The sequence below is a fragment of the Thamnophis sirtalis genome, unplaced genomic scaffold (assembly GCF_051295495.1).
Source record: "Thamnophis sirtalis isolate CommonGarterSnake01/CBP01778 unplaced genomic scaffold, rThaSir2_p1.2 scaffold_9, whole genome shotgun sequence".
In the NCBI taxonomy this organism is placed as follows: domain Eukaryota; kingdom Metazoa; phylum Chordata; class Lepidosauria; order Squamata; family Natricidae; genus Thamnophis; species Thamnophis sirtalis.
The window spans coordinates 71,986,619-71,993,485 of record NW_028261389.1 but is presented as its reverse complement, the minus strand read 5'-3'; positions in this window follow the sequence as shown (position 1 = coordinate 71,993,485).

Sequence of the window (6,867 nt, the reverse complement as noted above, 5' to 3'; positions counted from 1 at the left end):
GGGCTTTTTCAGGAGGCAACTGGACTTCCTTGTTTTTTTTATTTGAAGACATTTTGCTTCTCATCCAAGAAGCCTCTTCAGCTCTGACTGAATGGTGGGGGGAATGGAAGGTTTTATACTCTTTGCAGACAGCTGGTCATTTGCATCCTTTTAGAGCAGGGGTATCAAACTCCGTGACCCGTCAAAACCACGCTCGACTAAACCGCGCCCGATTAAACCACGTCGCTGACGTCATCAACAGGGCGACAACAGCCAGCGCGGAGAAAGAAGGGCGCTTTAAATAGCGCTTTGAAAGCAAGCCAATTCAACTTAAGGTAAGGGTTAGGTTTAGGGTTAGCTTTAGGGTTAGGGTTAGGGTTAGGTTAAGGGTTAGGGTTAGGTTAAGGGTTAGGTTTAGGGTTAGGTTAAGGGTTAGGGTTAGGGTTAGGCTAAGGGTTAGGGTTAGGCTAAGGGTTAGGGTTAGGGTTAGGTTTAGGGTTAGGTTAAGGGTTAGGTTAAGGGTTAGGTTTAGGATTAGGTTTAGGGGGGTTAGATTTAGGTTTAGGGGTTAATTTTAGGTTTAGGGTTTATAGCGTGCTTCTGTCTCCGCGCTGTTGTCGCCCTGTTGATGACGTCAGTGACGCGGTTTAGTCGGGCGCGGTTTAGTCGAGCGCGGTTTTGTGGTGGAACCATCAAACTCGCGTCATCACAGCATCATCACGTGACGTATCACAACTTTCCCCCCCCCCTTTGCTTAAGCAGGCGTGGGTGTGGCCAGCGCGTGATGCATCTGCGCGAGTTTGACAGCCCTGTTTTAGAGAGTCGTAGAGGACACTTGGAGGTTTATCTGTGTCCGTTCCTGTGGGTGACCCTAAGGATACAGATAAACCTCCAAGTGGCCTCTACGACTCTCTGAAAGGATGCAGATGGCCAGCTGTCTGCAAGGAGTATAAATCCTTCCCTTCCTCCCCATCCAGTCAGACTGAAAGAAACTTCTTGGATGAGAAGTGAAACGTCTTCAAAATAAAAAAACAAGAAAGTCCAGTTGCCTCCTGGGGGAAAAAAAGCACCTTTAGGACAACCATCACCTGAATGACTAAGAATCTCCATAAATCTCCAGAGTTGTATTAATTTAAGAGTATTAACCAGGACTTTTTTTTTTTCTGAAAAGATTCTACATTGACGTCAGGTATGGCCAAAGTCCCAATCTTCCTCATTCCGTTGAATCTTGGAGGACTTTATATTTAACCCTTGGCTTTTCCCCTTGCCATGCAAACACAGTCCTGGGTATATCTTTCTGGCATTGCTTAAACACTGCAATGGTTGTTAAAATAGGTGTTGTCTGAAATGAAAATGAGCATTTTAGGCCCACGACGGCAAACTTATGGCACACGTGCCACAGGTGGCGCACCGAGCCATTTGTTAGGGTACACGGGGCATTGCCCTGTCAGCTCCAGTGTGCATGCGCGCCCTGGCTAGCTGACTTCGGCCTTCTTTTGAGGCCGTTTTTTCCTGTTTGCTCGTAGGGCTGTTTTTCGCCCTCCGGAGCCTTCAGGAGGCTCAGGAGGACAAAAAAAAAACAAAAACGGCCCTATGACCAAACCGGAAGTGACTTCCAGTTTTCTTGTAGGTTCCCTGAAGGTTCTGAAGGGCGAAAAAACGGCCCTAAGGCCAAACCGGAAGTCCATTCCTGAACTTCCGGTTTGCCCATAGAGCTGGTTTTTCGCCCTCCATAGGCTCCTGAAGCCTCCGGAGGGCCTCTTGCGGGGTGCTGTTTTCACTCTCCCCAGGCTCCTAGAAAGCCTGTGGAGCCTGGGGGGGGATGTTGCTCTGGTCACGCATGCATGCGTGGAGGGGTGCGCGCATGTGCGCTGGGTCATGCGCATAGCATTATGGGTGTGGCATGCCCGTGCATATCCTCCCCCTGCGCTCCCCCCGCTTTTGGCATGCAATCCAAAAAAGGTTAGCCATATTGTTCTAGGCAGTCCCGTCAATTTTTATAACAGTGATTCTCCCCAACAGGAGCCACTGTAGTTTCTGTCATCTTAACATATCTTTAAACCCCTGTTCCCCTTAACAAAAAGCCAGGCAATTTTTGTCAGCTAGAGCGGATATTATGAATTCATAATGACTAGTTCATTATTAATTTTAAATATATACAATAAAAGCTTAAGGTCTTCTGAATGGTGCGAGAAACCAAGTTCAGTACAGTACATTTTCAATCTGGGTTTTTTTTTATGTTACTGGGGTCAAATTGTTGTATTTTAAACCTTATTTGAGAGAGAGAGAGAGAGGAGGGGGAAGAGTGAGAGAGAGCACCCATTTGATGCCTATGATTTTAAACCACTTTTTAAAACTTCAGCTAGGACATCACTGCTTTAATGCAAGGACACACAGTCACAGCCTGTCTTGGGGGGGGGGGGTGTTATGATTTTACTGTCAAATATCTTGATGCATCTAAAATATTTTCACCCGGGAGAAACCTGAACCCTTTGCAAAGATAACTTCAGGACAATAGCAATAGCACTTCAACAATTTAGGTCTTCTTTAACTGACCTCAGAAGAGTGGAAGGCTGAGTTAACCTTGAGCTGGTGAGAAGCGAACTCCTGGATGTGGGCAGAATCAGCCTGCAATACTGCATTCTAACCACTGTGCCACCAGAAAGGAGAATCAGGAAGGAAGGAAGGAAGGAAGGAAGGAAGGAAGGAAGGAAGGAAGGAAGGAAGGAAGGAAGGAAGGAAGGAAGGAAGGAAGGAAGGAAGGAAGGAAGGAAAGGCAGTAACATTTAGACTTATATACTACTTCAGAATGCTTTACAGCCTTCTCTGAGTGGTTTACAGAGTTAGGTTATTGCCCCCAACAATCTGGGTCCTCATTTTAACAACCTCGGAAGGATGGAAGGTTGAGTCAGCCTTGAGCCAGTGAGAATCGAACTGCTGGCAGTCAGCAGAATTAGCCTGCAATACCGCATTCTAACCACTGCGCCACCACAGCTCTTGAAGATCCTAGGAGCTGAATGCTGGCTGTAAGGAAGCATGAAAAGCGTCTGACTGTACAATTGATAAAACTCAATACTATGGCAGAATTGAAAAGTAAAACTGAGCACTGAATTGGTTGTGGCTTTCGTGGTCCTGTAAAGCGGCAATAGACCGCAAACTGCACGGAATGATTGCCCAACAATTATGGCAATCACAGAGGTGCCGGAGAGAGAGAGAGAGAAAAGTGGGCGGGTCATGAGAAATTCATTGAATGCTTGTGCTTAAATCAGACATGGGAAGGATGACAGTCCTTTATGCGCTGGATTTCTGCTAGGGCATTGTTCATTCTGCAGATGGGCAGGCTGCAACTCAAAGCTGTTGGATTGTCTCTCTTTCTTGTGTTCTAGAGAAAATTCCCCTCTGCTTTGGCCTACGCAGAGAAGTATGCCTGGATATGCATACCTACAGCAACCAGAAAACACATTGTGGTTTATGAATGGTCCTTTCATACTCAGGACTTGTGTGTCTGTCTGTCTGTCTGTCTGTGTGTGTGTGTGTGTGTGTGTGTGTGTGTGTGTGTGTGTGTGTCTGACTTCTCTGGAAGTCAGAAGATGATTTTTAAAAAGGGCGAATGCTTCACGTGCCATGTTTTTTCGTTTTCCTTCAAGCGCGAATCCCTAGCGCCACCACAGAGTGAGCTCCCATCCCTTGTCCCAGCTTCTGCCAACTTAACAGTTCAAAAGCACGTAAAAAATGAAAGTAGAAAAATAGGAACCATCTTTGGTGGGAAGGTGACAGCGTTCCGTGCACCTTCGGCATTTAGTCATGCCGGCCACATGACTACGGAGACATCTTCGGACAGCGCTGGCTCTTGGGCTTTGAAACGGAGATGAGCACCGCCCCCTAGAGTCAGGAATGACGAGAACATATGTGCGAGGGGAATCTTTACCTTTACGTAAGAAAATATTGTTTCTTGCATGGACAGTAGTCAGAATATTTGAAAAAAACAACCCCTATATTAACACTGTTAGCGCTAGCCTTTTTTTTTTTAAGCCAAGAATCAACCACTGAAGGCCTTGGTGAATTTGCAAATGTCAAAACCAAACAGGAGCATTCAGAGGAATTGAGCAATAATCCCACACTATCTTTTGCTCCCCCAGGATTTTCTGTCTCCGAAAGCAGAGATGTTAAATTCTATATCCAAGTTTAGATGTCAAACACAAACTGTTAAAGGACTAAGGAAATTGTGTTTTCGCTTCTGTGTAACGCATCCAGAGAAGAGATAAAAGATTTTTTTCTGGCACATCTCTCTTCTTGGAGCAAAGCTACTAATTAACTCAAAAACCTTGCTGCTACAATATCTGGGCTATAAACATTAACCAGTGAAACTGGTGGACTACATCACTGGATTTTGACCTTTCGGATGGAACAGTGTGGCAGTGTGCAGAGTGCACTGATGATGTCTCCTTGAATGGTGACGAAATGTTTGCAACCAAAATGCCGGGCCAACAGCCTAATTTAGGAAGACTTTCAGGGGGGGGGGGAGCATCTCCATCCCATCTCTGCCACCTAGCCAAGTGACAATATTTGGAAACCCATCCAAATGCACAAAGTAAAAAAATGTATTTATTTATTTTATTCAGTTTGTCAAACATGTACAAGACAACAGGCATAAGTATAAACATGGACATGGACAAAGGAAACGAGTACAGATAAATGGGGACAGTAGGACAGGGACAGTAGGCACACTGGAGAGCTTATGCACGCCCCCTTTACGGACCTCTTAGGAATGGGGTGAGGTCCCCAGTAGACAGTTTAAGGTTGAAGGGGTGCGGTGGGTTGAGGATCTAACAACGGAGTCACGTAGAGCATTCCAGGCGTTGACCACTCTGTTGCTGAAGTCACATTTTCTGCAATCGAGTTTGGAATGGTTTGAGGGTTTTTTTTTGCCAGCTTGAGGTTGAAGCTGAACAAGTCGTTGACAGGTAAGAGTCGTAACAGACAATTTTGTGTACTGTGCTTAGATCATACCGCAGGCGGCGCAGTTCCAGATCATCCAAGCCCAAAATTTCTCGGCTCTGCTGTTGAACGACAGCTCAAAGAAAAGGTTTTATAGTTTACTCTGAAAATATTTAGGCTGGAAGTATACTCTTCTATCCAGTAAAAGTGGAGGCACAGGAATAGAAATGGAGAGGAGTAAAAATCAATTGAGTAGCATGTATGTATGTATGTATGTATGTATGTATGTATGTATGTATGTATGTATGTATGTAGTGTCACAACCCCTGGTATGCTCAAATATGGGAGGAAGCCTACTGTTTCCTTTCTCTGTCTATCGGCTCGTCACAAGAGACTATCCAGACAGAAACCCAATATTTTTACTGTTGCCTTTGTTACATTTGTGTTGTATTTGTGCTGATAAATAAATAAAGGGAGACTAGTATAGATCTATTTCAAGCTATTTAGCTCTCATCAGCTAGCCATACCCTTACTGGGATTCGAACCTGGGCTGTAGTGTTAACCACTAAGCCACAAGGTTCTCCTCCTTTATCAGCTGAGCCAGGGAAATAGGTATGTATTTAGTGTCACAACCCCTGGTATGCCCAAATATTGGGTTTCTGTCTGGATGGTCTCTTGTGACGAGCCGATAGACAGAGAAAGGAAACAGTAGGCTTCCTCCCATATTTGTACTCTTTAGTAATGGAAAGTTGACCGTCGATAGTTGTGATGTCATATTCTTGTCTCTGTGCAGGGTTTTTTTTCCAACCAAAAACCCAATGCAAATATACATCTTTGTTATGCATTACAGAGGGCGCTACAATGTAGTTGAACTACCCATTGTTAAATACTTTGATCCTTCGATGAATAGTTGAACTACCCATTGTTAAATACTTTGATCCTTCGATGAGCTTCGTAAGTAAGCTGCAAATTGCAGAGACAATGATTGTAAAGGTTTATTAGGATAGAGATTTGAGGTAGTAATTAGAGAACTGGACTTCTTTGTTTTCTACCAAGAAGTGGGTTTGTGGACTGATTAAGGGAAAATTACAGAATAACAAGAGTTTGGAGACCTTAGAGGTCTTCTAGTTGAACCTCTGTTCACGCAGGAGACCTTATACCAGTGACGGGGAACCTTTTCGGCACTGAGTGCCCAAACATGTGTGTGCATGTGTGTGCATGCGTGTGCCAGGGCACCAGAAACCTCAAAACCAGCTGCCTGGTGCGCATGTGCCTGTTTTTTGGCTGTTTGGTGATGGCCATTTTCAGGCTGGTTTTGGGGGCGTTTTCCAGGCTGATCTCCGGTGATCACCTGCGAAGACCAGCTGGAAACCAGAAGAGCAGCTGGTGACGGCTGGCGTGCCCATGGAGAGGCTCTGCCTGCCACCTCTGGCAAATAGGAAGGACAGGAAGGCCTAGAGGAACGTCGTCCATGGGGTCGCGATGGGTCGGATGTGCCTTTGCAACTGACAACAAGGACAGGTTAAGAAGGAACAGGGCTCGGATCCCAGAAGGGAAAATGCCACCTGGACATTTGGGAGCAAATTCTAGAGCCAAACCCTCCGGAGTCAACCCAAAGGTGCTTTTTTTTCCCCCAGGAGACAACTGGACTTCGTTGTTTTTTATTTGAAGACATTTTGCTTCTCATCCAAGAAGCTTCTTCAGCTCTGGCTGGATGGTGGGAGAATGGAAGGAATGGGAGACCCTCCCATCCCACAGCAGGATGCCTTCTGAAGGGGGAAGAAGCTGTGTGTGTGTGTCTCTGTGTGTCTCTGTGTGTCTCTGTGTGTCTGTGTTGCTGCGTGACCCCCACTCAGGCAAAAGACAGGCGTGGGAAAGGAAGGGAGTGCAGATCGAGGTTGGTGGTTGTGGTGGTGGTGATGGTGTGTGTGTGTGTGTATTTGCAGGTGT